Raw genomic sequence first — 9059 nt, forward strand, 5'->3', positions numbered from 1 at the left:
TTCCATCGTAGAGCATACACACATTGCAATGTGGCATGCCCAGTGGCTTTAGTCTTCTGCCTTCTCCACACCCAGACCAATGCAGAAGTTTATTTCTTTGCTGCCTGTGGCAAGTACTTAGAGCCAAACAGAAAAGGAAATCTTGCTGAAACATAAAATTAATTCTTCAGTAGAGGCAGGGCTTGAGCAGACAAGAGTCTCTGTGGGTTTACCGTGGAACTGAGGGCGGAAGCAGCCCAGAGAGGGTCCAACTCAGGAGCAAGGTGGGAGGTGCAGGATCCCCCCAGAACTGCTGAGCTCTGTAGTTACCTTCTCAGCACCTGTACAGATCTGGTTGGAGCCCATCCCATCGCAGTTCTTGTTCCCATTGCTGGGACATTATATCAGACAATATGTAGGAGCAGCTGACTTGAAGACCTCTCCAGCCTATTAGACAGCAGATCCTGCCTCACCCTGTGTGTGGAGGACAAGCAGAGAGCAAACACTAATGATTTCCATGGGATAACCCATAGTCCCTGGGAACCACACAGGATCATTTCCTCCCTATGTCTAAGGACTTGCTATCCTGTGTTTAGGCCTTTGCCAAGACTGCTACAAAATACGGGTTATGAGAAGGTGTCCCTAACAGAGCTTCTAAACGAAGCTCTAGCTACATTAACAAGCTGATTATAGTGGATCTAACCACTCTTGCAGAAATCTGTCCCTGGAAAAAAACAGTAGTATCTCAGCATAATCAGACTTACACCTGTCACTATTTCTCCACTCCCTGACTTGAAATGCAGTCTGTTGCTTTTCTTTGTCCCTATGTCCTACCTCATAGTCGACTGTCCCACTGTTTTTAAGAACAAAAATTTTGAGTGGGGACGTGTGGGAGCAAGTTAGCTGCCTGACTAACATAGGAGGTGTTAAGAAGAGGCAATCTACATTGCTCCTGGTGAGAAACTTTTGCCACAGTCCTCCATTCTGAAGTACTGCAGCAAAGCCTTCTGCTCTTTGCAGGTTTGGTGTCCACCCAGAAGATATGGAAGAGAACAATGAAAGGAAAAACAAAAGGAAAGAAAACCCTTTTTTATTAACTTCTGTAGTTAATCCAATGTCCTCTGGCTATGTTACTTGCAAAAGTGCCATGCATCACTTCCCTCAGGAGGACCCTTGCATGGTTCATCTTCCCTTCTTTTCGTGCTGGCTGTTGGGAAGCCATTCTACTACATGACACTGTTCACCCTGTCAAAGAGGGATGGAAAACTGAGGGTAGTATGGGGCAGGTTGAGATGAGTATGCTGTGGGACAGATTAATGTTATCCTTTCCCCCTGCCTGAAGAATGGCTGATGTGGAGACCATATAGTGTGGCTGCACCCACAGCCAAAACATTATGAGTCATTTCTGAAATTGTGATACTGTTTTGCAGATCTGAAAAGCAAGAAGTTTCCAAAGCACTGTGGGTTTTAGTCCTGGAGTGTTGAGGTTTCCAGCCATCTCTCCACAGCTACTGAGTCCACCAAAGAGTTACTAAAGCAAATGAAAGCACTGGATGAAAAACTGTCCAAGTAACAAACGCTATCACACTGTTAATGGGAGCGTATCTCCCCTGCTCTGGGGAGTTCCAGACAATGGAGTTATTGATTACTTGGTTCCACAAGAGAACAAGCATCTGTGCTTCCTGCACAAACATTCAAGTACCATGCAACTAAACAAACATAACTCCATGAGGGAGGCTCTGCCTATGCAAAACAGTGCCTGTACTACAGTTGCAACCCATTTTGTCTGAATGCCTACTCATGTCTGTGAACTAGACTAGCAGTTCTGGCAGGAGGAAGGCAGAGGAAGACCTTATATATTGCTTCAACAAGGCAGCCTGTGCGGTTCTAGCTCTCCTGCAGCTGATACTTAGCAAGGCAACCGCAGAGCTGCCATTACCATTTATTTTTCTTCTGGCACAGCCATATGGGCAGGAGACTATCCCATATTTCTGCTAGGCATGTGCATTGAGTGGTGGTACAACACTGCTGGCTCCATGCAGGTGCAACAGTGCTGGTGTCTTGTAGGGCACAGGGGAGCTAGAACTTTATGCATCCTGGTGATGTCCCAGGACAGCTGCATTATTAGTGCCCATCTACCAAAGTAATACAGAGCTGAGGTGCTAAACTGCTGCTGTGGTTCCCTTTTGGATCTCCTCGACAAACTCAAGGTAAGTGAGAAGTTTTCTTGAAAGTGGTCTTTGGATCAGAAGGGATTGGATCATCTCTCCATTGGGGCCACCTCTGCCTCAGTGGACAATTCTCTGCTCAGGGAACAGAGGCCCTCCCTCACCTGCCAACCTGATACATCATCTAGGCAGGTTTGTAGGTTTGTTGTTTGCCAGGGGCTTGCATTTGTGACGTTGTGGAAAAACATGACGCTTGTCCAGACCTCAGACTATTAGTCCCTCCTGTTCTTCCGTGTGGGCAACCATTGATACTGCGGCGGAGACCTGGAGCATATCTAGCAGGACTACATGGCTTGGGGAGCAAGGGTCAAGGGCATAAGAAGCCAAGCGAAGTTGTCCTTGATCCTGCCAGTGACAGGGAAGGACCTGAGGAGGAGTGGATGGATTCTGTAGGCCAACAACTGCTTGTGCAGCTGGTGTTAGTGTTTTTCACCAAGAACCGCTGTTTTATTATGATCCCAGAAAGAAAGGCACTCAGACTCTGTAAAGTACCAGTTAAAATGCTATTTACCAGAGATATCACTGTAAAGAAAGACTGGATAGTACAGATAATCTTATGGCCCTTGAGATGCTGGGAACCCTGCATTGTGCAGCACTGAATGGGCCTCCAGTCAGGTCACAGGATGCCAAGTAGATCCCATCTTTGCAAGGGTTACCCTGTTTTGTTGCTCTGAGCTCTTACAGTATTTTATTACAGGGAAAACAATTCTATTCATCATTTCTTCTGTCCAACAGAGGCTGTTCACATGGGTATTTCTTGCAGCAGCCTTAGATAAAGGCAAGTACACGCAGTTGGTGTAATTGCTTGTACCGAGTGGGAGCTGCCTGCAGGCTCATGTTACAATCATCAGCTGAGTTTATCCTGTGGGCAAGAGATATGGGAAGCACAACACAGCCTGAAGGCCACACTGTACACACATCACAGAGAAGCACAGCATAGACCTGCACCTACTCAGGTTAACTGTTACATGGATCACTAACTCTAGCCTAGTCAGGATCACTACAGTCGGCAACAGGGTTTAGGTTCCTATGACCATGGGACACTCTTCGAGGATCAACAGCTGCTTGGAAGAGATACTTGGAAGAGATGGCACCCACCTAAGTGGAGCAAAAACATCTTTGCCAACAGGCTAACCAAGCTGATGGGAAGAGAATGGTGATCACTGGGCCAAGAGGGTGATGATCAGTGACGCAAAGTCTAGTTGGAGGCCAGTTAACTAGCAATGAACGCCAGGGTTGTAAACTAGATCCAAACCTGTTTAACAACTTCCTTAATGACCTGGATGTTGGGGCAGAGTGTACCCTCAGCAAATTTGCTGATGACAAAAAATTGGGAAGAGTGACTCCTCCCTCCTCCAGAGGAACATGCTGCCATCCAGAGGGAACTTGATAGGCTGGAGAAATGGGCTGCCAGGAACCTCATGAAGTTCAACAAGGGGAAACGCAAAGCCCTGTGCCTGGGGAGGAATAACTACATGCAATAGTACATGCTGGGGGCCACCCAGATGGCTTGGTAGAAAAGGACATTGGGTCCTAGTGGACACCAAACTGAACATAAGCCAACAATGTGTTCTTGCAGTAAAGGTGGCTAATGACATCCTGGGCTGCATTAGGAGAAATGTTGCCAGCAGGTCAGGGGAGGTGATCCTTCCCCTCTGCTCAGCACTGGTGAGGCCACACCTTGAGTTTTGTGTCCAGTGATGGACTCCCGAGTACAAGAGAGACATGGACATAGTGGAGAGTGTCCAACAAAGGGCCACAAAGACGATGAAGGGACTGGAGCATCTCTGCTGTGAGGATAGTCTGAGACAGCTGGGACTGTTCATCCTGGAGAAGAGAAGGCTTGAGGGGGATTTTATCAATGTATATAAATACCTGAAGGGAGGGTGCAAGAAAGACAGAGTAAAGCTCCTTTAAATGGCACTCAGTGACAAGACTAGAGGCAATAGGCACAAAAAGAAACACAGCGAGTTCCTTCTGAACACCAGGAAACACCTTTTTATTGTGAGGGTGACCAAGCAGTGGCACAGGTTGTCCAGAGAGTTTGTGCCGTCTCCATCCTTAGAGAAATATAAAAATGAACTGGACATGATCTGGGAAACTGGCTGTAGGTGGCCCTGCTTGAACAGGGGGTCAGACCAGCTGACCTTCAGAGATTCCTTCCAACCTCAACCATTCTGTGATTCTGTGATTCTGTGATTCTGTGATCCTGTGAAGAGCTATAAAACAGGAATTACAGAGGAAGGAGAGGATGACCAGCAATCATGTTAAATCAGGAAGTGGTTCTTCCAGGAAAGGTTCCGGTTTGATATGAACAGAAATAATGAACATATTCATAGTCAACCAAACAAGGCTGAAGTGGCATCCCCACAAGGACATGCACATAAATACAGAAGTGCCCATAAGACACATTAATGGAGAAAACTTTCATACCCTTTCTGGGGAATCAGCATGCTGGGGTGCCTCTCTGATGTGTCAGTACGCCAAGGCATGCAGCACAGGGAACAAACAGGAGAAATTAGAAGTCTGTGTGCAGTTACAAGGTTACAGTCTCGTTGGGGTCACAGAGACATGGAGGGATAGCTCACACAACTGAAATACTGAAATGGGCAGCTACTGGCTCTTTGGGAAGGACAAGCTGGGAAAGCAAGGAGACCAAAGAACACCTTTATGGGAAGAACATCAGAGATGCATGGAGCTCTGCTTGGCAAGAGCAGATGAGCCAGCTGAGAGCTTACAGGTCAGAATCTGGGGGCAGACCACCATGAATGATTGTGTAGTGGGTGTCTGCTAGACTGCCTGATCAGGAAGAAGTAGATGAGACCTTCTACAGGCAACTGGCAGAAGCATCATGTTTGCAGGCCCTGGTCCTTGTGGGAGAGTTGAACCACAATATTTGCAGAAGGGACAGCATGGCAGGTACAAGCAATCCAGGAGATTTCTGGAGTGCCTTGATGATAACTTCCTGATACAGGTCATTGAGGAGTCGACAAAGAAAGGTGCTCTGCTGGACCTCTAAAGCAAAACTGGTCAGGATGTGATGGCTGGGCTCAGGATCCTGTGAGGAGGGAGCATGGTGAAAAGCAGGATCACAAGAAGAGACTTCAGGAGAACAGACTTTTTGTTGTTCAGGGATCTGCTTGGAAGGATCCTGGATGCTTGGAAGAATCCAAAGAGTTTGGGTACGGCCATGGAGAGAACAGGGGTCCAAGGAAGCTCATTGATATCCAGGGATCATCTCCTCCAAGTTCAAGAGCAGTCCATCCCAATGAACAAGAAAAGGTTATCAAGCAAAGGGAGTAGGAGGTCTGCATGGATGAAACAGAGCTCAAGTATGAAAAGGGAGCATACAAGAGGTGGAAGCAGGGCAGGGGACCCAGGAAGAATATAGAGACACAGTCCAGGTGTGAAGGGGTGGGGTTAGGAAAGCCAAAGCCTACCATCTGGAGTTGAATATGGCAAGGAATGTGAAGGGCAACAAGAGAGGTATGTGTTTATCAGCAGCAAAAGGAAAACTAGGGGAAATGTGGGCCTGCTGCTGACTGGGGTAGGGGACTTGGTAACAAGGGATACAGAAAAAGCAGAGGTCCTTAATCTTTTCTTCACTGCAGTCTTTACTGTTAAGATCAGCCTTCAGGAATTGCAGGCCCCTCATATAAGAGGGAAAATCTGGAGCAATACAGATTTAGGCTTCATGGGGTAGGATTGGTTTAGAGAACATATAAACAAACTGGTCTATGGAGCTTTGCAGGATGCACCCACAAGTGCTGAGGGACCAGACAGATGTCATTGTGAAGCCACCTTCAATTATCTTTGAGATGTCTTGGCCATCAGGAGACATTCCTGAAGCCTGGAAGAAAGAAAATTATGTTCCTGTCTTCAAGAAGGGCAAAAAAGAATATCTGGAGAGCAACACGCCAGTCAGGCTCATCTCAACCCCTGGAAAGGTGGTGGAGCAACTAACCCTTGAAACCATTTCCAGACACATGAAGGACAAGAAGGTGATTAGGTGTAGTCTGCATGGATTTACAAGAGGAGATCATGTCTGACCAACCTGATAGCCTTATACAATGAGATTACTTGTTCTGTGGACGAGGAGAGCAGTGCATGTTGTTTATCTTGACTTTAGCAAGGCTTTTAACAGTCTCCCATAATATCCTCAAAGACCAGCAGATGAAGCGTGGGCATGAAGTGGAGAGTGAGGTGGATTGAAAGTGGCTGAATTGCTGGGCTGAAAGGATTGTGATTAGTGGCACAAAGTCCAGCGGGAGGCCAGTCACTAGTGGTGTCACCCAGGGGGTGGACACTGCATCCAGTACTGTTTAACATTTCCATTAATGACCTGGATGATGGGTCAGAGTGTATCCTTAGCAAGTCTGCAGATGATACAGAACTGGGAGAAGTGACTGACACACCAGGTGGTCGTGCTGCCATTCAGATGGTGCTTGACAGACTGGAGAAATGAGCAGAGAGGAATCTCATGAAGTTCCACAAAGGGAAATGCAAAGTCCTACACTTTGTGAGGAATAACCCCATGTACCAGTACACACTGGGGTCTAACTGGCTGGAAAACAGATTTGGGGCAAAGGACTTGGAGTTCCTGGTTGACAACCAGGTGTCCCCACAAGGAAGGCCAACAGCATCCTGGACTACATTAGGAAAAGTGTTGCCAGTAGGTCAAGGGGAAGAATCTTCCTCTATTCAGTACTGGTGAGGCCACATCTGGAATGCTGGGTCCAAGTCTGGGTTCCCCAGTACAAGACATGGACTTACTGGAGCAAGTCCAGTGAAAGGCCATGAAGATGCTCAAGGTACTGCAGCATTTCAAATATGAGCACAGCCTGAGAGAGTTGGCAGTGTTTAGCATGGAAAAGGAAAGGCTCAGGTGGATTTTACCAATGCGTATAAACATATGATTGGGGGATGTAAAGAAGATGAAGCCAACCTCTTTCCACTGGTGCCCAGTGACCCAGAAAGAGGCAATGGGCACAATTCCATAAACTTCTTCCACCAAGTTAGGAATGCAGAGAAAGAGCAGACAATTTTCTTTCCCTTCTTTCCCTTCATCTCCCTTCTGCCGCCTGTAGAATTCATTTTATTAATGAAATGCAACTACAAACATCTGGTCAATGAGGTGAGAGAACATAACAATTTAGATGCGATGTGTATTGTGGCAGATGTAGTTTCTGGCCAACCAGTACTAGACCTCGCCTTTCAGGTGAGTTTCAATGTCAGAGAATGAATTAGTGAGGCAGCATGTGGGCCTTCTCTTCTGCACCTTGCTTATGTACTCCAGTATATCATTGCATACAATCCCTTCCATAAGGATTCATGAAACAGTCACCACCACTGTTTTCTAGGTACCTACTCAGATTCAATCATTGGCTTTACCTAGAAAGAATCAGTATGACCAAGGTGACCCCAGTAAGTCTGCTGCAGAAATAGCAGCAATGCAGAATATATCCCATAAGCAAGGGAACATAGAAAACTCAGGAGGTTAATGTTTGTGCCTGTACTGTGAGGCTAAAGAGATATCTAGCTGTATAAATACCATGGCTACTTCTCACATAAATTTTGGTGGAGGTAGCGGGGTGCACAGGAGAGAGTTAACACTGTCTTTGTAATATGCCATGGGACAGACAGAGGACAAGCACTCAAAAATGTAAACTCTACCTCCAAGTCTTTTGAGCATAAAAGATTTGTAAAAAAATTAATTTTTTCAGCAATGTGTATTTAATCTCTAGCAGCTAGCTAGTAATCTAAAAGAAGAGCAAAATCCCACTGAAGAACACAGGTTACTTGGAGTTACTGGACATCTTCCTCTGAACCTCCACAGGAGAACTGCAGAGCATTTGGAATGTTTGAAGAGAATAGAAGTAGTCGTGCTCTGTATTAGGGACCCCATTTCCTGTTCTATAGTTATGAATCACACCAGCCAGGAGGCAGACCCTAACTTTGCAGAGATCCATGCTGAAAGGAGGTTGTAACAAGGTTGGAATCAATCTCCTCTCCTACATTTCAAGCAATAGGGCAAGAGGAAATGGCCTCAAGTTGCACCAGGGGAGGTTTAGATTGGATATTAGGAAAAAAATCTTCACTGAAAGGGTTATCAAGCACTAGAACAGGCTGCCCAGGGAAGTGGGTGAGTCACCACCCCTGGAGGTATTTAAAAGATGTGGAGACATGGCACTTAGGGACATGGTTTAGTGGTGGACTTGGCAGTGTTAGATTAATGGTTGGACTTGATGATCTTAAAGGTCTTTTCCAACCTAAAGAATTCTATGATTCTATGAGTTCGAGGCAAAGGAAGAAAAATGGTGAAAAGAAGTCTGTTAAGTAGGACCTGTGAAAAAAGATGAGGCTTGGCACTGGGAAAAAGCAGTTGGAAAAGGGGAGGAGAGAAGCATCTTAGCCACAAAGAGGCTGTGAAGAACACAGTGGTCATGTTCCCACCAAAGGACACTGGAGGACATTAACTGAAGTGGCAGCAGAGAAGGATTTTCTTCTACATGAGATACACCATTGTCCTGGAAAGCTGGAGAGGACCAGATCGCCAGGAATGGAGGCAATTTCCAGCACTGCAATTCTCCAGTTCCCTGATACCACCACAAGTCTCTGCTGACCACGACTTTCTGACAGCTGTCTGTGACACTGCTTCATGTTGTCTTGTGTTACAGTATCCTCTGGAATTAAGTCAAATCTCTACAAGTGTCAATACTACACTGGTGGAAATACCCCTATCAACCAGTGTGGGTGGCTAGTTTCCAGAAAAGGACTCCTGAATCTTCCCATCTGTCAGATTACATGTTGAAGAGCATCAGGCAGTTATGAACACCAGGAACCTCACTACTG

The sequence above is a fragment of the Phalacrocorax aristotelis genome, chromosome 1, assembly GCF_949628215.1.
Source record: "Phalacrocorax aristotelis chromosome 1, bGulAri2.1, whole genome shotgun sequence".
In the NCBI taxonomy this organism is placed as follows: Eukaryota; Metazoa; Chordata; class Aves; order Suliformes; family Phalacrocoracidae; genus Phalacrocorax; species Phalacrocorax aristotelis.